The sequence below is a fragment of the Calliphora vicina genome, chromosome 1 (genome assembly GCF_958450345.1).
Source record: "Calliphora vicina chromosome 1, idCalVici1.1, whole genome shotgun sequence".
Classification (NCBI taxonomy): Eukaryota; Metazoa; Arthropoda; class Insecta; order Diptera; family Calliphoridae; genus Calliphora; species Calliphora vicina.
In genome coordinates, this window is record NC_088780.1 from 3,254,498 (window position 1) to 3,277,925 (window position 23,428).

Below are 23,428 nucleotides of genomic sequence, written 5' to 3' on the forward strand. Positions count from 1 at the left end.
AAGTACACATGATTATTTTATGATTACCAAGATAAGATATTTTATGATGCTACACAGTAGTAATATTATGGATATATGTATATGACCATAGTATAATTTGGTAGTAACCATAAAATAAAATCATAATATAATGCTGTCCGATTATGTTCGTTTTTTTTGAGATTTTGAGGATTTCGGATAGTTCAGTTGAAAAGTCCCTATCTATAAAGATTCTATATTTATGTACATATCTATAAAATTTTAATGTTTTACAATAACAAGGTTGGCTACCGTTACCGCTAAGCTACCGTTAGCGTGATAACTACAATTACCGTAACCCTATCCCTATACCCCTATGTCAACTTATTTTAATCATTTAAGTTATTAATGAAATATCATTAAAGAAATAACAGCAAATGCAGATATCGCTAAATTGTCAAAACCGAAATAATCCAAATTAGCGGTACCGTTACCTATTAACCGTTTCGAATCGGTATTCAACCTTAAAACATTTTTTTTTAAATTTTTTTAATCAAATTTTAATTTTGTAATTTCACTTAAAAAAAAAGTTATATCCAAAGAGCGTGAAATATATTTTATTTTTCTAAGCATTAGTAGCACCAATATTTTTCAATTAAATATTTCAAAGCAACTTGAAAAACAAAACAAGAACCGAATTCTTTTGCAAATAGGATTTTCAAAAATGACAAATCAATTCATTAAAAATGAAGTGTGTTTCCCAGTTTTGTTTGTTTTTTTTTGTTCGCATCCTTTTCTGTTATTTTCGTGTTTAAAAGAAACTACAAACAAATAATAGTAATAATGATTTTTTACAAACAACCAGATACATTTCAAATGTTGGTCAGTAGTGGTATGTAGTACTACACACACATACATTGTCGAGATAAACATACATACATATGTATGTACATATATATAGTACATGTGAGTGTGTATTTAAAGTTCAGCTGTCAATCGTGATTAAAGACCTTAAAAGAAAAATTTAACACAATTTTTGTTAAGGCAGACACTAAAGTGTATACTTTACGAACGAACCAACAAACAGCTGATTTTCCTCGTGATAAAAAAACAAAACATAAAAAGCTTTTAAAAGAAAATTTCCCAGTATTTGAAAGTAACAGACACTGAATGATTGTGAGCCAGAGAGATTGAGTAATAGAGAGTAAAATTTAGGCGCAGGACTCTACAATTTAATGAAATTAATGAAAAATTTAGCTAAAATGCATTTTGAATTATTTAATATGATTCTGATTTAAAAAGAAAACAAATCAAAAGAGCTGACTATATAAATGAAAATAATGGTCCATCATTAGATAATTTAAAGAATTTTCCTAATTGTTTCATGTGTTTGGTTGAGTTATTTTATGTTCAGGTTGGTATTGTTATTAGATTGTTGCATTTATCATTTAATGTTTTGTTGCTGTTTTCGTTTTTGTTCTTTTTTGTTTGTGCCATTAGCATCATGTTTAAATAAGATTGTAACAAAAACAAGAAGGAAAAAAGTAAAAAAAAAAAAATAAATACTTTCGTTGAATTTGGCCCATATTACTAAGTGGTGTTGCCTGTTGTTCTTGTTGTTGTGTGTTACATATACATAAATACATATACAGTTTTTCTGCTTCTTCTACATTGTGTATGAGTGTGTGTGTGCGTATTATTATTGTTGTGATGAGGCAGAAACGAGTTGAGTCGGTACCAGACGATTTCACTTGAGTTTAGTTTCATTTCAAACACAGAACGGTTAAGTTGGATACGTTAAAAAAGCTCCGCCGGAAAACATACAAAACAAAATCAAACACTAAATATACAATTTTGTACACTTCCTACTCAAGTACAATAACAGCAACAGTAATAGAAACAACAGCAAGTGGCAAAAGCAAAATAAAAAAAACATAAAATCCTAACGAAATAAAATGAAATCACGTAATGTCCCAACATAAATTGCTATACATGTAAAGATACGATACGAGTATATAAGTATATAACGATATCGATATAGATGTAGATATACAGTTACTATTGCTCGTACAACATACAACACACCAGATCAATGTTATAAATTTCCAATGTTTATGTTTCGAAAAAACAAAAAAATAACAACTACGACAACAAAACCAATACAATTACCAAAAAAGTGAACGTGCCTAGTGTATATGTGTTTATGTGTTTATTTGTTGGTTAGTGTCGGTGCCTGTTTAAGAGTTTAATTTAAACTCTTAAAGGCAAATTGAGAAAAAGAAGAAGAAAAAAGAAAATTTATTTAAATTTGGTATTTTTATTTTAAGAAAATAATGATATTCAAAATGTATTTTGGTGTGAGTGTAGTAAACGAATTTATATATGAAAATATGTTATTACGTATACGCCAACAGTAACTGTTTGTAAATAATAATTAAAAGCTCCTTAAAGTATGCAAAACTATTTAAACAATAGCTATAGTGTTTACAGAGTGCTTGTTTCTGAGGTTTCTATTTTACTCAAACTTTTACAATATTTGGCTTTCAAATGGTGTCAATTATTAGCCAGCTAATATATAGAAATTATAATGGAAATAGAAAATTGTAATATGATTAATTTTGTCAATGAAGATTATTTACTTTGGAAGTAAAATTTATATGTAATAAACATTCGACTTTTACAAAATTTAGGATTGAAGAATATTTTTTCCAATTATCTATTCTTTAAATCATTATTACTGGTATAATATTAAGACTATTTAAGTAAATTTGCATTATTTGATGACTTGTTTGTACATACACCTCTTTAGCATATTTTAAGAAAGCTAAATAATTGAATTAATTAAATCTTGAATCATTTTAACTAAATAAATAGAGAAAACACTCCAAAAAAATTTCATCAGCAAATGAGTAGATATTCTTATATGACTGTCACTTGTTGACTACTAATTATTTTAAACAAGATTGATTATTATGTTTTAATAACTTGTTTTGAATTTGTAATAAACAATTTATATTTTGCAACACATTTAATTAAATGAAAAATATACTATATTTAATTCATAAACGTGAAAGACGGCATATAATTCATTTATAAAATGTTAAGGTAAACTTACTTTCTGAGCTATTTTATGATCTATTCAATTTACATCCACGAGTAATATTTATGTAAAACAAATCGAATTAGAACATGCTAAATTTAGATCAAATTTTTTTTTGAATTTGAACATAAGAAATTATACGATTTTCACATATTACTTTCAAACCCAAATAGATTCTTAACAAATCATAGAATTGTTATTTGTTATTTGCAATAGAATTAAATTTTAGTACAAATATTTTTTTCTTTGGTACAAATTTGAAATGTTTTCTTCCAGTTCTGCAATTCTAACAAAACACTGTATTTTTCTAACAATACTTAATAATATACATATATTTAGTAACACAACAAATTTAGATGTAATGAAATATTATAAAATCGTATCTTAATTTTATATTTAAATAAATATTTTTTAAAAACTAATTAAAATTGATTATGCCAAAATACACATTTTAAAATTCATTTGCGTCCATGTTTCATTTGTTAAAACAGACTTTGTATTTATTTCTAGTAAGGAAATGCACCTAAATTCTTCATCTGTTAAATTCTAAATAGTTTTCAATACACGATTGGTTAGAAAACTTTCAGATTTCACCGAATAGAAAATTATTATCTTGATGATGTCAGTAATTTTGTGGATCTATCAATTTTGTTCCTTCTTCATGTTAATCGAACAAATGGATTCCTTAGACTTACATGAAGATACAGTTATTGAATGGTGATAAAAACACTATTTTGTGTCCCAAATTTTGTATGAAAGAGTACGAATTGGATAGTCTAAACATAATTTGTAATGAAACCATTCGATATTGAGATAAAATTCTAAAGAAAATTTGAATTTTTGAAAAAAATCAAGCTGACGTATTAAAACTGGGATGTGTTTGTAGTAAAAAACAAAGCAAGAAACAACTCTAAAAGCTAAAAGCAACAGATACAGTAATTTCATTACATTTTTTGGACATGTTGATGAATTTTTTTTTCATTTTCTCTTCTTTAACCTTGCGAAGTAAAGTCGTATTGTCTAAAGAAAACTCAATCAATGATATTTTGTATAAAAAAGTTAAAAGAATAAATAAAATTGTTTAAAGTAAATGTTATAGAGAAATGCACATAGAGCGGAAACTAGAATAAATTACTAAAAATAATCAAACATACGAGTGTTGTTATTGTTTTCACATAGTTTTTTTATAAATAAATTCTCACCACTTAGGTTTGTAAAAACTGAGTTAAGCCTTTTCGATCTATGTATATTTATCTATGGTAAATGTTGTATTTATTACGGCCCTATGCTCCTTGTAGGTGTTAAAAGGAACAAATATATATGTAAATAAATGTTGTAATTGATTTTATAAATAAAATAGATTTAAAACGTAAAATTTCTTCATTGTTCTTCATGGAAAAAGTTATTTTATTTTGATTGTTAAACCAGTTATCAATAAAACACAAATAAAAGTTGTGGGGGTCTGAACTAAAGCGATCTATTTTTGAGATTCAAACAAACAAACATTTTCAAAAACCACAGACTTTTTGTTTTGGTGTATCACACATCAATTAAAATATGTCTGTTGTATTTCAAAAAAAGATTTGATTTAGTGTGTTTTTATACTGTCAGTTAAACGAATTGGAATTCCATAAGGACTTAGAAGTTATATATCATAGAGTAATAGACATAGAGCGGAAACTAGAAAAAAACACAAACAAAAATATTACTCAAAATAATCAGACATACGAGTGTTGTATTTGTTTTCACATGGTTTTATTTACTAATAAATTCTCACCACTTAGGTTTTTGACAACTGAGTTAGGTCTTTGAAAGGAGAGTTTCCGCTCTATGTATATTTATATTATATGTTATATATATCGTCATTTAACAATGTATAACAATGTAATCACATAACAACTATTGCAATAGGAAAAGTATCTCTTATACAAATTTATTTTATCCTATTTAATTTTCAAACACAATGACAAACCCATTTTATTGATGGAGGGAATAATATTTAAAATCCGTTTTAATTGTATTTTAAAAGAAAAAAATACATATATTTTTAAAGTTTGAATCCTTTGCTTTTTTTAAAAGCATCATTTAACTTAAATACTCAAGTCATTGTAAATATTTATTATGCTTATTTTTCTTAAACAAAAATCCGAAACATTTTAAATATACTCAAATAGTGATGCAGCATTATATTTCAAAATACAGAAAATGAATTTATGTAACACCCAGGTGTATTAAATTAAAAAAACAACAAAATAGCTTAAATAAAGTATATAACAAATAAATTTTAAACGAAAATATCTTAATTAAAAAAAATATGTCGTGCAACTTAAACAAACCGTAATCTTCCTAAAAAAACCAAAACCTATAATTAAGTGAATTAATAAATAAAAAAATTGACAGAGCTTTTTAAAAAAATAATTAAATAAATGTGGTGAATCAAAACAAATACCAAAAAGATGTTACAAACCCATTGTAGTTTTGGTAAGTAAATAATTTCCTGCTAAATACACATAAACAACAACAATTTTCCTCTTAAGCTCAATTACAAATCCCCTTCTCAAATAAAAACCAAAAACTGAAATGAAAACATTTAGCTAAAGTCAGGATAATAAATAAATAAATAAAATAATGTTGTTAACAAACAAACAAACAAACAATGGCTAGTGGCAGGCAAGCAGCTACTCTGCTAGAGTAGGCAGAGTAGCTCTTTTAATAGTAACTAATACTCATTGTACAAATTAGGCCCTTAAAACATTCAGTTTGTTTGTCATTGTATTTGGTCTCTTAATTAGCTTCACCTACTTTGTTTTCTAATTAAACATGGCAAAACTGAAGGCAGGCGGCAAAAAATTCAAAATACCAGCCAGCAGGGAGGCTGGCAAACAGTGAGCGTGAGTCAGAGTCAGTTATTTTTGTTAACAAAGTTTATTTTATTTTTTTATTTTTTTTGCTTTAGCTATTTACTTTACTGAAAATAACAACTCATTAAGTTAATGAGTGTCATCACATCACATTACAGTATAAAGTACCACGTACAACGCATCTCATTACATTCCATCGCATCTCTATACAATATGCAAAGTAAACATTAAATATATAATTACATATTTATTTTTTTTTTCGAAAATAAAAAAATAAAAATTATTTAAACAAATTAATTAAATTATTCCCTTTATTTAAATATTTATTACCCAAGTATCTCTTACGAGAAGCCTGTATAAACAATTTGAAAAGTCTTCTTTTAAAATTTTATGAAAGCACTTTTTAACATTTTGAAATTTTAATGACTTTTCTTTGGCTTGTTGCCGCATAACACCTTCACGTGCAAATTTTCCACATAAATTTAAACATATTCAGATTTTTGGTTTAATTTTTCAAATGTGCTCATTATTAGGGCATATCACAGTTGTGTTGGGAATATCAAGAAAAATGGGATTAAGGGATTCATTTTTGTTAGGGGGAAATTTGGGAATTGTTAATATTATATTAAGAAATGGCGTTTTCTTTTCTGACACAAAATGATGCCAAAATATTTTGTACTATTTATTAAACTTTTAAATATTCTAACGGTCTAATTCATAATAAAATTTTATTGTAGATTTAAAGCACAAATTGTTAACAAACACTTTAGCTTTATAAACCTTTAATAAAAGTATTGTATTCATAAACGTTTGATAAAGGCACAATAACTAATGTACTGTTTTTTGTCTAAGCTGGTAATGCTTCTCAGTTATTTCCCCTTTTTCGTTGTTAGTGTTGCTTGTCATTAGGACAAAATATTCGTTTTTAGTAATAATACATTTTTGATGATAAAAACTAATTTTTAGAGAAAATAATCTATATTTGATTTCAGTAAATTTATATTACACTGAAATGTATTAATATACAAACGTTTTTATATATTTTATTATAATTATTATTAAAAGTATTCGAATGACGAATATTCTGTTATAAAATAAACATCACTGTTCTATAATTTCTTTTATTAATTTATTTTTATTGACATTTTGTTAAATTTTAACAAAATTTAATGGATTTCTATGTGGAAACACATTAATTTAATTCCGGAGTGGGTATATTAGATTGTGTGGACCTTCTTCAACAATGTTTACACATTGTATTATTACATGGCGTTACAGGTTAATAGAAAATTACTAAAATGTCTATAAAACTCACTTGCGAACCTCATGAAGCTCACTGCCGGAGGAATATGAAACAAAATCATATATTATTAAAGTGTGATTTATTCCCCGGCGGAGTTAAAATTATGTTTAGCAATTGCAATAGTATCGTCTATTATTGTAAATTTATAAACAATTACCTTTAAAATTCGCCTTTTTCCAGATAAGATGGAAATATAATACCTTAAAGTAGGTTTAAAGTAGTGTCGAACCTACAATGAATATTTCAAATTTATGAATGGTTTATAACAGACTTATAACACTATTAAACGTTTATGAATACTGTTTTTCGATTTTTTTCTTATTAACGACTTATAAAGCTGTTTTAAGTTATTATGAATTAGACCGAAAACTATAATTTTTGCTTCCATTTTAACACTTTTAATCAAAAAATTCAAAAACTATTTCATTAACACAAACGAACTTCAAAAACAATAACAAGAAAAGCTGTTTGAAGGTGAAACATGTAGCATATTTTTGGGGTTTTAGGGAAACATTATTTAAAAAGAACACGTTATACGCTTACTTACGTTATACTACATTTTGTTCAGAAAACAACACAAAGGGTAAAATGCAGAATAAAGGCATCATTTATACCAGAAAAGAAAACGCCAAATATTGGTGTTTATTGAAATATTCTTGAATATAACATATAATTTTTTTTTTATCAAAATGGAGTCCTATAGGCACTTGCTCGTACTCCATTAAATATTGACATATAAATAGAGGAAAATTTAAGTTTAGTGGATTAATATTATTTTTACATAAAATCAAATATTATAGGTCGTATACTTGATATTGTTGTAAGCAGGTATATAATATAAAGTATACGCAACATTACAGAGAAGCGTTATTGAGTCATCAGATTGGATAACGATTCGATTTTTGATATAAACAAAAATGTAAATCCTTATACATACATAAGTATAAAATAGGAAATATGACTGAAGCTAAAAAAAATGTTGTTTCAACTTTATAACTGAATATTTGTTCAGAATTGCCCTAACTATTAGGCGGATTATTAAAGCTCTATATCTAAAACGTTTGCATATGGTGCAAGTTTGTGCCAAATCATAAAACTCCAAAAATAATTCATGCATAAATAAGTATTTGACTGATGATATTACAGTTGCGAACACGAAAATAGCAGTACCAAAGTAAAAAAAAAATTAAGATGAGAATTTTGTTTATTTCATTAACCTGGCAAGTTCTGTGATACTTCGAAAATATCGAACTCTTATATATGACAAAATTGACTTGAAATAGCATTGCTGGAGTATTGTATTTTTTATTAAATTTTATTGAAAAAGTAAAATATTTTTTAAGAATAAAGTGAAATTTTATTTATATTAAAAGCATTATTCATAAATTATTTTTTAATTTATCAAGGGTTTACTAGGCCCTAATTTTGTAAATCACGCCAACAAAGTGATATTTATATAGCAAAAACAAAATTTCAAACATTTTCAAAATTTGTTTTTGTTTTATATACAAATTCTGAACCGAACAATTGCACCCAAATTCAGTTATTGCACATACGCAATTTATGGCCAAAACTCCAATGTTGCGATGACATTTTTGGTACTGTTGATGTAAACACTTGAAATATACTTATTTGGCCTTCTGTTTTTTTGAAAAACCTACTACACGTTAGACCGCGTTGAAACAAAAATAAAATATTTTTCGTAAATTAAAAATAATATATTTCTTTATTGTTAGTTAAATAAAGAAAATAATAAAATATTTCTTATGTAGGTTATAGTTGATGATATGCAGTGAGCCTCAAAAGTGAGTAAACACCAAAAATTATTTGATTTTTTTTAAGATAATGAAAATCCTAAAATCTATACATCGATTAAAATTTAATAGTTTCGGTTTGATGGAGATTAAGTTGAAAAATAGATTCGGTTCAGAAAAAAGAAGATTTAAGTCGGAATATAATGATTTTTATGGTCTTAAAAAAATCAAAAAATTCACTGGTGTATACTCACTTCTTAGGCTGTGTATATATTTTATATGTCAAAAGTTAAATTTTAAAAAAATTTGCTGATGTTATTTTATGATGATATTTTATTCATTATTATTATTTTTATACAGAATTCAGTTAAGAATAAAACAAAATATTTACAAGTATTGAAGAAATTATTAAACAGCGAACTTAGACCAATATGTTAGGAATTATTTGCAATCAATAGATTTTGCCATTAAAAATAGCAATTTCTTAAAATTCTTTTTACTTCAAAAATTTTTTTTTTTTTTCAAAAATTTTAAGTATACTATTCATTAAAACTTCGACTTTAATTAAGAATAAAACAAAATGTTTAAAAGTGCTGCACAAATATGTTGGGAAATTTTTGCAGTCAAATTATTTTATCATAACTTGCCCGTTTTGTTAATAATGGACACTAAAGCAAATTTTTACTGAAAATATTTGGTTTGAATTTTTATATAGACTTTAAAAAAGAATAAAACAAAATGGTTAATTGTGTTGAGAAAAATATAAAAAAACGGAAATTAGATCAATATGTTGGGAATTATTTGCGATCAATTTATTTTATCATAGCTTGCCCGTTTGGATAAAAATTGCACTTTTATTAACGGCTAACTTTTCTAAAAAATGTAGTTTGAATATTTATACAGAAATGAATATAAAACAAAATGGTTAAAAGTGTTGAGAAAAATATAAAAACCCAAAATTAGACCAATATGCAAGAAAATATTTGCAATCAATTTATTTTATTTTTAACAAACCCCGTTTTGTTAAAAATTGCATAAGATATTCTCTGAAATAACTGGAATTGACGCTTAATTAATATTTCGTTAAAATGCCATTTTGACTTGTTTATCGTGCCAATTTCCTCTTCAGTTAGATAAGTTCGAAACTTACTGCTTTGAAACAGCTCACCGAATTCAGGAAATGTATGACTGGTTACCCATGACACCTACGGTTCATAAGGTTCTCGTCCATGCAAAATAAATAATGCAAAACACAATGTCTTCTGTCGGTTACTTTGGTGAGGAAGCTGCAGAAGCAAGGCACAAAATTAATAAAACATCAGATTCTTTAATTTCTTCGCTACGTTTCAAAACACGTGAGCACCAAAGAAAGCGTTTTTCACTTCCACAAGAAGTTCTAGAACTCTTAAGCTGTGAAATTTCTCCAGAGGATACAATATATGAAGATAATGAAAATATTGATAACTCAAGCTATGATGACATTGAAGCAGAAACAGAAGAAATTAATATAGTTTTAGAGTGTGAAATATTAGCATATTAATAATAAATTATTTAATTAAACAAATTTTTCTTCAAAATTTTTATTGGTCTCAAAATTGATCTTTCAAACTGCATTGTTAGGTTTTTTCATTTTCATAAAAAATTTTAAAGTTATAAAGCATTATTTACAGAATTTATGGAAAAATTACGAAAAAAATTTATTGTATGGTAGCTTAATGAGCCAATTCATTGGAAAAACTAATAGTTTTTGCACACAAAGTTATGAAGAAAACTCAAAAAAGGCTGACAAATCCGATTTTTGACAAAAACTCGACTTGAGCGACCGCTAAATCTCTTCTGAAAAATCTGAAAAAAATCTCAAAAATACTTTACCTTATAAGCTTTCAAAATATGCTTGAGCACCCATGAAAATATAAAAATAAAAAAAATTTAGGACGCCCTAATGTGCATTGATTTGCCTTTCATGATTTGAAAATTTTGCATGAAAAACAAAAAGAAATTTTGAATATATTTAAAATTTTGTTTTTGCTATCCACATAAATATCACTTTGGTGGAGTGATTTACAAAATTAGGGCCTAAATCATGATACAACATCATAAGGTACACCCAGTAGAAAATAAATTCTCAATTATACAATTCTTGTAACGTCAAACAAAAGAAAATATAAAAAAATCAAAATCAAAGTTTGACGTTATAGGGCTAAATATTGAAAACTCTCCCTAGTGATTCTACCTTCTACAATTGTTGTATCATGGCATAAATCAAATTTTGTATGGAAATTTTGTTTTATAAAGCTTTTATAAAATTAAAAATTGATTATGAATAAGGGGATTAGAACTGATCGTATATTTAAAGCTAAATTAAGTTATTTTTTTGCGATAATTCTTGTTTTAGTGGGTTGCGCAAAACATTGCACCACTGCTTAACAAAAATTATTTTTAATGATAAGAAATGAGGATTTTTGAGGATCCTGAGGATTATTCCTTTATATTTAAAAGCTATTGACTATTAAGAAAAACTATTGCATATGGTCTGTAAATGGAAAATTGTACCTCAGGATGATCTAAATATCGCTAGAATCATCAAATCCATTTCAATAATTCATTTAGATCTTCTAAGACCTCTTCTTGGAAGCCCGAAGACCAAGGAAAAATCCTCTACTGAAGTGGTTATGAAGCAAGCAAATGTTTGAATATTTTGTTAACTGACGGGTCTTGACTTGTTTCATTTGGAAATTCTGTAGGCAATATATTCGATGTGCAGCTACTTCTGCTTGTGGTGGTGCTATTATCATGTTCGCAACTGTATATAAACAAGTTAACTTTTTAATTTCTTTTTGAATTTACGATTTTATTTATTTCAAGCACGTTTTACATTTTAACTCAATTCGGCAAATGAAACTGAAAATCATTTAGAAAAGGGTTCAGACATGTTAACAACAATACCAAACCAACATAGTGACAATTTGGAAAAGAAAATACATATACATAATTAACTTGTAGAAAGTTGATTGGGTGTGTCCAATTGTGAATGTCTAGAAATTAAATAAAAAAGGCTTGATAATTAAAAATACATATAGTTAATTGCGAATGGAAGAACTGCTATATAATTCTCATTTCTATTTATGTAACTAAAGATAAAATTTCATATAAACTTTTTGAGCATCATAAATAAATTTTAAAATTACAGTCATTCATTATGTTTGTCTGTGATTACCCCAATTAATGCTTGACATACGCATAAAATTCCTTTAGAACTTGATGGAGAAGGAAACAGACATACATGAGTATCAGTACATGAATATTGAGTAAATTCAAGGTTACTCGTCGTTGGGATCTATATACCGTCAGCTTAAATGTAAACGGACTACACTTTTATTTTTTTTACAGGTGAAGCAAAAAATCATTAATAATAAAGTATTCTTGGCAATTTTTTTAACATTTGAATTTATTGTCATTTTTGATCGCAGGAGTCTAAAAATTTGCGGAAACATGTAGTTTCAGCATAATCAATCAACAACTCGATTTTAATGTTTTTGGTAGTTATGTCCGTTTGCATTTAAGTTGACGATATGTGTGTAGGTAGTGTGTAACATACACAGACATATACGCACAGGAAATTCAATTTGTACGTTTGTTCTCCTTGTTTGCGATTGTTGTTGGTGGCGGTGATGCTGCTGGTGTTGTTGTAACACTCTAAATAATATAACAACAAGTTTAACATTACACAATTTTGTCATTTTGAAAATTTAAAACACTTGACAATTTAATTTATTTAATTTTTGTTATTTATTTTTTTTGGTTTGTTTAGCATGTTTCATAATTTTGTTGTACTTGCAATTGCTTGTTGTCGTTGTTATAATAATGAAATGTTACTGTCGTTATGTTGTTGCTGGTTTTATATTGTACAAATTTTATTAATTAAAAAGTAGCAGCAGTTATAGCAAAGGGCGAGACATGTTAATTATTTGTAGTTTTTTTTTTTGTTACTTTTACTTTTCATTTCAGTTTATGTTCATTTAGTACACATGTTTTGAACTTTTACTTTTGCTACAGTTTCAATTCCGTTTAATGTTGTCAGTGTAAATTAAGTTTTTAATTTTTGTTTTTGTCATTGCAAATGAAAATAATTCATTGTTAAACAAAGACAACAAAAGCTCAAGTTTAAAAGTTTCTTTTGATTGCAAAAGTAAATTAACTTGGACTAACTACAATAATAATGTTATTGAAAACTTTTGACTTTATTGAAAAGTAACAAAAAGTTGTTAATGTTAATGTTTTAGACAAAGGACCAAAGGACATGACCCTTTAGTCTATTGTTTTGTTAAATACAAATGGGAAATGTCTATATGGTTTATGGAATTATTTATGCAGAGATAACTACTAAAGAATTATGGTCACCAATAACAATTTATACCCAAATTATGATAATTTTATGAATGAATGATTTTTAGTTTCTTAATATGGCCTTCAAACTAAACTTTCCTAATGATAATTCAATAAATTGTTATTTTAGTCTTTAATTATTTTCATTATTCCTTAATAATGGCAAATATGCTGTGCTTATTTTAAGTTATTTTTAGTGCAAAAGAAATTCTTTAGTGTGCCTCACTCAAACAAACACACACAGATACTGACTAACACACACACACTTAAACAACATGTGTAGTTTCAAATATCCTTAATTTATTTATAATTTGTGTTTGTTTTACTTGTTCGTTCTACGTTTTCGTTTTCGTTGTTGTTGTTGTATTTATGTATTTGTTCTATAGAATTTCTTGCCTCAAAGTGCTAAATCATTAGTAACCTTGGTTGCAAGTTGTGTGTATCCGAGTTTACTTTACAAATTGTATGTATTAAAATACTCATATAATGTACAATATCACGTTTTAGTTTAAGTATTCTCTCGTACTACATATTTACAGCAAATATGACAAAAGCAACAACATTTAATAGTTGTTATTTTTAGACATTTGTGTATCTCTGTATATGTGAACACCTGTATTAAAAGCAAGTCATAATATACACAAATATATACTAGTTAAGTAGAACTAAGTATACATACATACATTGGGTGATAATGATAATACACAGATACATACACACCAGAATTTATACAATAATGTGACATACATTTCTAAGACTAAGGTTAATATACATATGGGCATTTCCATGGTCCAGAACGCGACATTCGTCCAGAACGCGACGTTTTTGACGTAAAAAATAAAGAAGTCTTAAATTTTTTTCTTATTTTCATTTGAAGATAGCATTTTAGTTACAGTATATTTAATTTTCTTTTGTCGTTTTATTAAATAAAAAAAACATGTATCTAAAAAATTTTAAAATCTCCGAATTGTAACATTATTTATTAAAGTCATTTTTTTAAAGTAAAATACATATAATAATGAGGCATTCTATTAATAGCTGTCATATTTTTTTTACAACTTGTAGTATAATTTTGCATGCGACATATTTTCCCGTCACGTTTGTTACAAGGATTATTTCATGTGATTTCATCAAAAACTTCATATTTACTATTTATTGGTTCCAAATAATTTTAAAATAGAGTTTCAACCTCTTTAACTCTTATTTGTTTCAGCAGCTTGATATTTGTTTTTGCTAATTTCGAAAGATCTTCACTGGATCTTCTCAGTTGCTCGAAATATCGAAATATTATTTTAATTTTCCATTTCAGGAGTTTTGGCATCGATTTGTTAGTGCATATTTGGCCCCTAAGAGCATATTTTTCCATTTATTAGTTTTTACAGCAACTTATGGCCTATTTTGATTTCCTTGAGCATAAAGAGTTTGCCAAAACAAAATTAAGTTTGTATTAAGTTATAAAAAACTAAAACCGTTCAATATAAAAATTCTCAAAAATACAAAAATTTCTGCAAATATTGCACAAATTCATTACACATTAAAATATTGGCATATTACTAAGTATTTATAAATTTGTCCACTTTTTCCGGAAATCCTCTCTTAAAGATTTTTTGCACTATAATAAAATTCTTTCCACAGGCCTATGTTCTGGACAGTTGGGTAGATTTGCCTCCCGAAGTAAAAAATTGGCATTATTGTTTGAAGTATTCAATTTTGTGGAATTTTGTCCTGTTATTAGCGATTTTAGATATTATGAGTTTTTATATAAAAAATTGATTTTTGTTCAGAAATATAAGTGTTCACAGATCGTGCTCCTTTTCTTGATTAAACGCTTATTGGCCAAGATATTAGGGATTTTAGATATTTTGAGTTTTTATATAAAAAATGGATTTTTGGTCTGAAATATGAGTGATCACAGATCGAGCTCCTTTTCTTGATTAAACGCTTATTGGCCAAGTTATTAGCGATTTTAGATATTGTGAGTTTTTATATAAAAAATAGATTTATGGTCAGAAATATGAGTGAGCACAGATCGAGGTCCTTTTCTTGATTAAACGCTTATTGGCAAAGTTATTAGAGAATTTAGATATTTTTTATATAAAATCGTTTTTTGGTCAGAAATATGAGTGATCACAGATCGATCTCCTTTTCTTGATTTAACGCTTATTGGCCAAGTTATTAGCGATTTTAGATATTTTGAGTTTTTGTATATAAAATCGTTTTTTGGTCAGAAATATGCGTGATCATAGATCGAGCTCCTTTTCTTGATTTAATGCTTATTGGCCAAGTTATTAGCTATTTTAGATATTGTGAGTTTTTATATAAAAAATCGAATTTTGTTCAGAAATTTGAGTGATCACAGATCGAGCACTTTTTCTTGATTAAACGCTTATTGGTCAAGTTATTATCGATTTAAGCTATTGTCATTTTTTATATAAGTAATCGAATTTTGGTCTGAAATATGATTGATCACAGACCGATGTATTTTGCAGATGTATTTAATAAGTGGGCATATTAGTGGACATGGACAGTTTTTATTTATGTAAAAACTTTTGCGGACTATGTATTGCGAACATTAAAAAAAATTAGTTAAATCAGTCCAGGCGTTCTGCGATTTTAAATATATCGAAAAAAAATTGATGTGGTCAAAACTTAAATTTGATTATTATGATCATTTAAACAAAAAATTAGCCAAATGGTAGCCGTTTTCCGATTTTAGATAAATTGAAAAAAGCAATTACCAACGAACGACATCTGATTTTTATTTATATAGATTATTCTTGAACATTACCTCGTCCATCAGCCACATAAAATTTGACTTAAATTTACCGCATTGTGATCTGGAACTTTCTGAACTTTATACGACTTCAACCCACTATTAACTTTGGCGCTGTGCACAGAATAATCAGAGCACTTAACTTTACGATACTCTTTTCTGATAGAAGTATTCAATGCTCTTCGAAAGAGTTGTTCGATTTCTTTTGGCTTAACAATATCGATTAGACATCTTTTTAAAAGCTAACGTGATAATAATTTGTTGGACCAAGGATAAGTTTTAGCTGGAATAGTGTGTATAAGTTTTTTCTAACTCACTGTAATAAAAGAAGTTATTGAAAATACAGTTGTCGTAATTGAAATCAATTTTTAGTTTTTTTTTGTGTTTTCATTTATGGAAAATGTATTTGCAATAACTTCTTTTATTAAATTTCAACCAATAACAAAAATTGTCTATTCAATTATCCAAATTATCAAATTCAATAATAAAATTTTGTTCTTGAGCACAATAAATTATTGAAACTAGTTGAATATTTGAATTGAAACTGTATAGAGTAATGTTTTTTCTGTGTTAATATTTTGATTTTCGGTCCCAGTGGACGATCTTTCTGTGGAAATACCCATATGTATGTATTTATTTATACTATTAAATTATGTTAATGTTGCTAGAAATTATTTGTTTATTTGTCTATTTAAAAGAAAATTATCCCTGTTTATTTGGTTTAAATCCTACTCCTTAATATTTTTTTTAATCAATTTAAGAAAATCGTTATATGTATGCATGTCGTTAATTCAAATTAGGAGATTAAGAATAATAGTAAATGAAGAATTGTGATTAATGAAAACCTATTTTTAATAAACTATTAAATTATGATGTATATGTCAGTCTTCAGCCCTTAAAATTAACCAAAATTTTACTTAGAATAATAACCGTGTTCGAAAACTAACCAGTGATTAGTTAGATTAAAGAACAAAAGAACATTTCCTACATAGGAGGGAAATTATATGATTTTTCTTTAACTCTTTACTAAGTCATTTCTTAACTATTGTAAAGTTTACCCGTAAATTTAATCGTCTAGCTAAATAATTATTCTCAAGCTAAATATTCTTAAGCTTTAATCTCATTTACTAGTTAAATATTCCACAATATTTTAATAAACATTTTCCATTTGAATTCATATTTCCCCCTTGTTATAAATTCAATTTAAATATTTGATGAAAATGTTGAAAATTTCTAAAATGTTTTAATTAAAATTTTGTTCATGATTTCGAAATGAATTTAGTATTGTATGTATTGTATATATATGTATAGATGTATTTATATATATGTATGTGTAGCTAAAAATCAAATAATGGTTATTAATATTAATAACAAGAAAATCTCTAGACAGTCATAAGAATCAGTTTTTTTTCATTAAAAGCAAAATAATAATTTGTACATATAAGTATTCGTATTATTACAAATACTACTTGTACAAGTACACAAACATACATACATATATACATGCATTATTAACTCGTAAGAACTTGTATACAATTCTCATACAATACATGTATAAATATACATACATATGTATAAACAAAAATCATCCATACATCCACACAATATACAATATATGTATAATAAATATTTGCATTAATGTACTCGCAATCGTATTTATTTATTTACTTATTTATATTTATTTTAGTGTTTGTTTATTTGCTTAAGTTTGTACATAAATACGAGTATAATTTTGGAAACTAAATTGTTTGTTTGTTTCTTTGTTTATTTATTTATTTGTGTTGTTGTTGTTGTGTAAAATGAAATGAAAACAATTACGAGCATTTTCTAACGTTTATTATGATTGAAGTGAATTTTACGCTTAATTTACCCTTCTAAAACATTGATGGGAAGACGTAGAACAATATTTGTCTTAAATCAAATTTAAATAAATCGCTTAAAGATAAACAGCGCATACAAAGGTGAAAGTTTAAAGTAAACGTAGTTAAAAGGAAATTAATTTGCATTAATTTATAATTTATACATTTTGAAACTACATTGGAAATAATTAAGGGCCTGGCTCGCTAAATGCGAAAAGAAAATGTTCGTTCGCATTTAATGAGCCAGGCCCTAATACTTATAAAATTAAAATTTTAATACCGTTACTCTATTGGGTTTATTACTTAAACATTTAAGGCGTATCTTTTGAACACGGTTTATGTTTTTAATAACTTATATGTCATTTTGAAGGGTACATATCTGTCATTTATTCTCACTTAGTTATTGAACATTATAGTGTAAACAACAAAGTTTTTTTTTGCTTCGAAAATGTCGAGTTTTGTAGCAACAAAGCGTCATATGCGGGAAGTTTTGCTTTACTTCTTTAATTTGAAAAAAAATAATAAAATATAAAGTAAAAATTATTTTACATTTCTTCATTTTTATATTAAACTTTACGGTTTTGGAGCGTGAAATTTACTTTTTTTTAATTTTGAAATCAAGAAAAACACGTAGCAAATTTTTTATTACAACTAAGTTAATTTAAACTTTAAGCGTTATCATTGGAAAATGTTCTTACATTAATTAACAATATTAGGTATAATTGGCATATATTTGAGGACTTTTTGCTTGCTTAATTTAAATTTTGTTTGTAAGTAAACTTAAACTTGGAAATAATTATAGATTTATAAAATTTTTAGAGAAATATAATGGTCATAAGTACGAGATCAATATTGTGAAAATTGTTTAAGCGATTCAAAATATATAAAATTGAAAATGCACAATTTAACACCATTCATATATAAAATTTGAACTTAAAATCTGGATAGAATCCAAATCATTGCAAATTTAAAAATTTTAGAGAAAATACAATTTTGTATTATCATGATAGCTCGTTTATGTAATCATATTAGGCTTCAACTATTATATTATAATAGTTATGATTAAATATCCTCAATAATATGGCTACATAAAAACATGATAGCTTATATGATCATATTATGCTTGCAGACAATCAGAATAGAATTGTTCACATCCATAAGATGGTTATATAGTTATAAATATGTATAAGGCCGAGGCCACGCGATCAGAGCGATGAGCGTCAAAAAATTAAAACATATGAAATATTACCGCTTAGACGCTCAGAAATGCTGCTCATTGCGTGGCCACTTCAGCAGTATTTCATATGATTTAATTTTTTGACGCTCATCGCTCTGACGATCGCCGCTTAGCCGCTCATTGCGCGGCTTCGGCCTAAGACAATCATAATCATATTGTGATATGCACGTTAAAGTGATTTTCGGAAGCGGGTCTATATGGGAGCTATGACTAATTATGGACCGATCTTAACAAAATTTGGTGACATGAATTTTGTATATATAAAACCTTTTTGGAGAGCTATTTGTGAAGATACATATATAAATTAAACATTTATGACCGATAAAGTCCAATTTCGGAAGGACATTTGTATGGGGGCTAGGTGAAATAATGAACCGATTTCAGCCAGTTTCAATAGGCTTGGTCCTTGGGCCGAAAAAATGTACCAAATTTGATCGAAATATCTTCAAAATTGCGACCTGTACTCTGCGCACAAAGTTTACATGGACTGCCAGCCAACCAGCCAGACTTTAAGGTGGGTGTTAGACTAATATTTTTGGGCGTTACAAACATCTGCACAAACGCATAATACCCTCACCACTATGGTGGTGTAGGGTATAAAAATTAAATTTAAACAATGTTTTAAAGCTAAATTTACTTACAAAATTGGATTTTAAAACGTTTAGATTTAAGAATTTATCCAACAGTATTTTTATTTTTTTTTATAAGTATCTTGTCCAAAGTATTTCCCGATTCTCAGAAATATTTTCTTATTTTAATTTTCTAGCCATTAAAGGTTTTTATTTTTATACTATTTCTTGAGTACGTGGTAGATTGGTCTATCAGAATTATTTTAACATGATACTTAGAAAAATTTTGTAATAGCTTTGACGGCTGAACGTTAATTCAAGTAACAAATACACATTTTATCAAATTTTAAATGTTAAGCTTAATTTTACTTATTATGAGCGAAGAAAGATAATTTAGTACTTTCAGTCTTACTACTTGCGCTTTAGTAATGAAATTTTACAATATTCCATGTCTGCAACATACAAAAGATATATAATGAAATACTTGAACACAAAAGGTGTGTAACAAAAACACATCCTATCAGCAATTTAGCATAATTATATGCCAAATAATGTTTTCATCAAATGTATATTTTCATACCAAATTATTCAGAAATTGTCTGCAAAAAACCTTAACTGGAATTTTGTGCTAATTGGAAGAAAATAATTGTTTCACCTTTATAAAAATTTCATAGAATTCATGATATTTTTGCAAATTAGAATCTCCCAGTAATTTTAGTATACCAGTTATGGAGCGATCTGGTTGATTTTGTGACAAATTCTACATAATATTTCTCATGATCTGTTCAATGCTATCTATACAGTCTTAAAAGAAATGAACATTTCTAAAAAAAATATAATTGTGGAAATTACAAATAGAATGACAAAATTATTCATTCCCTTACCACTCATTATAAAGGGTCGTCATAACTTAGACCCCTTTCACACAAGGCAATTTAGTTGCTCAAGTCTCTTGTGTTTGTTGATGACAGAGGTAATGTCGGGTTAAGGAGAAGAAAAATGTACATGCTGTTTTGTTGTTGGGCAAGAGACTTGCGCAACTAAATTGTTTAGTGTGAAAGGGGTCTTACAAAAATTTAATTTTTCGGGAGGCGAAAAATATGTCACTTTCTTGAGAACAGCTAAAACAATACGTTATTATTAGAAGTAATGTACAATTTGGTCAATTCATAAGGTCTCCTATTATGTCATATTGTCATGTCCTAATATTTCACGAATCAGCGGCTTGGCTTAACCGACTCTTAGGCGTTCGGCGCAGGTCTCTGCTGGTTGGTTACGATAACAAATAAACTAGTATATTTTGCTTGAAAGGCAATAACAACATTTTTAAACTATTGTGAAATATTAGGACATTATGACAACATGACATGATAGGAGACCTTGTGAAATGACCAAATAATTTTAAACACAATTTTTAATTAAAACATAAAAGTGCATATAAGATAACATTAAAATTAACAAAATTTTTAACATGAAAAGAAAAGCCTGGTTGGTCTAAAAACAAACAATTATTACAGATTTTCTTTTAAATATTCTTGGAAAAAATGTCTTATTAAATTTACGAGTATTTCTTTTAATACCATGGCCGGTTGTGACTTTACAAATTGTTGATACAATACAAAAACATCCCATTGATTGTACGAGTATTAATTGTTCATTTCTTTTTCTGTCATTGATTTTATTCTGATTGTTTGCTGATGCTGTTGTTTTTTTAACCAAATGAAAGTTTTTGTTGTTATTGTGTTCTTATTTTTTCCAGTTTTAAATTGTAAGAAAAATATTGATTACTATGACATTGACATGTTGTGTTCCCGTTGTTAATTTCTCAGTAATACCATTGAGACTCTCTAAGTATTACAATGTAAAGAATTGAAATGAAATATTTGTAGTAACATTCATACATACATATGTACCAACATGAAAATATCTGAGTTGTTTTTGTGGTATGGTATGTGTAATTGCATGTATTCGTGTATGTATTGACGTACACTAGGATGGTTCCAACAAAAACCTTGTCGTTGATGAAAACGCAAATGAAAGTTTACATCTTTTTTGAGACCGTTTCACAAAAATCATGAAAAATAATTTTGAAAAATCTCATTTTAAAACATATCGACTTATTTGACCACATTATGGTTGTAGCACAATCAGAATAGGATTGATCAAATCCATATGTTGGCTTTGTATAAATATATATAAGACAATCATGATCTCACTGTGATAGCAGTATAATAATACAATTTTTTTGTACAATCATATTATGATTTCAGTTCAAATGTATAGTTAATTATAATCATATTATAGCTTATTTGCAGAAATCATTTTGTAACCATTTATAGAATTCAATAGAATATTATTTTTATAAATTATTTAATAAAAATCTAGTCCAAAGGATTTTACCTACACACAAACTGGGTTACCCTAATATACATCTTTCTATTGTTTAATCTAGAACTATATACAATTAAAAACAAGCATCAAAATAAAATAAAATACTGAAAATTACAGTGAAACCCTGTTAGTTGGCTTTAAAGGAATATACAAATTTAATATTCAAACCACACTATTAAAGTTCATTAACAAATAAATTTGAAAATAGTTTTATATTTCTTATTTAATTATGTTTTATGCATAGAAACCTTACTGTAAACTAGGGTGTTCAGTAATAACAAATGGTTGTAAAAGGAGGAGGAAACAACAATTTTTGACAAGGCATCGGGAACTTACCTGTTCCAAATTTGTTAAAACTTGGTACACGGGTTCTTTATTGTCATACAAAATCTGAGATCTCTCAAAAATTTTAAATTCGCTTTGGTTTACATTTTATCAGGGTTTAAAGTTCAAAATTTATATAAGAATGGTGTAAAATCGCTCAATTTCAATGGTATATAACTTGATAACAATTTTTCCAATATTTACAATACTGGTATCATAGTAATGCCTATGTATTAGTGTATTCAATCAATTAACCGTTAATCAGTTAACCGATTAAATTTGGTCGGTTAACTGTTCGAATAATTCAAAATTAACGATTTTCAAATAACAAATAAACCGAGTAATTTGTGTCGATTAACCGATTAACCGAAATTTCTTATTTTTTTGCATTTTAACATATTTTTTTTTGTAATTCAAATACAAATGTCCAAGTAAAATTACATATTTTTCGAACATCCATGAAACATGTTTAGTGAGTATAACAACTGGCATTTAGTTTACATGTATTTGTCGGAGGAGGACATGATAATAGTCCAAACTGGAGACATTACTGAAAGGAGCATTTTATCAGAACTTATCGAAATTATTAAAAGTATTCAAAACCAAAAAAAAACTCCAAAAAGGTCTCCAATGGTATAATGGAGGATTTTATATGCTTAGAAAAAACTAAAAAAAATCGGAGATATTGGATATTCTTTATCATGCCTTACTTTCGATTTCTCCAATATCTACCATCAGCGAGAGAGTTTTTTCCAAGTCTAGTTTTATTAAAACTAAAGAAAATTATTTATTTTTTGGTTGAATTGTTATGTTTTGTTTTTATACCCTACACCACCATAGTGGGGAAAGTAGAATGCGTTTGTGCAGATGTTTGTAACGCCCTAAAATATTGGTCTACCACCCACCTTAAAGT

At 26.9% G+C, this 23,428-nt stretch overlaps 1 protein-coding gene across 1 annotated transcript in view; it reads left to right on the forward strand.

Moving 5' to 3' along the window:
* Positions 1–5,406: 5,406 nt before the first annotated feature.
* The window catches only part of LOC135963694 (dipeptidase 1), a 58,422-nt gene continuing 40,400 nt past the window's right edge, over positions 5,407–23,428 (forward strand). Inside the window, exon 1 of the mRNA XM_065515650.1 lies at positions 5,407–5,539. The gene's annotated coding sequence lies outside the window, so the exon portion shown is untranslated. The remainder of the gene's footprint in view (positions 5,540–23,428) is intronic.